Source organism: Cucurbita maxima, unplaced genomic scaffold (assembly GCF_002738345.1).
Source record: "Cucurbita maxima cultivar Rimu unplaced genomic scaffold, Cmax_1.0 Cma_Scf00038, whole genome shotgun sequence".
Classification (NCBI taxonomy): Eukaryota; Viridiplantae; Streptophyta; class Magnoliopsida; order Cucurbitales; family Cucurbitaceae; genus Cucurbita; species Cucurbita maxima.
In genome coordinates, this window is record NW_019272054.1 from 1,173,242 (window position 1) to 1,173,603 (window position 362).

Here is a 362-nt window from a genome sequence, read left to right on the forward strand (position 1 = left end):
CTTTTGTAGGGAGACAAGAACAAACATTTCTTTATCGTCCTATTGTCATATCCGTGCTTGGCAGATAACAAAATCTAGAAAGAAGACTTTCTTGACTGGATTGAAACCAAGTTCAGTAAGTTGTCTTTGTGAGACGTCTCACTAGGGTTTACTCTCAAGAGCAGTTCCCGTAAAATCAAAAAGCTTACATGGGTTGTGAATATTTAGGCCGATCTTATTTCTACTTATATATGACTACTGAGACTTTGACCGTGTTTCTTTTAATGAGTTCGATTGATAAGGGGGAATATAATATAGTATAAACAAAGAATATACCACATTTTGTCCTTTTTTTTTTTTTTTTTTTTTTTTTTTTTTTTTTT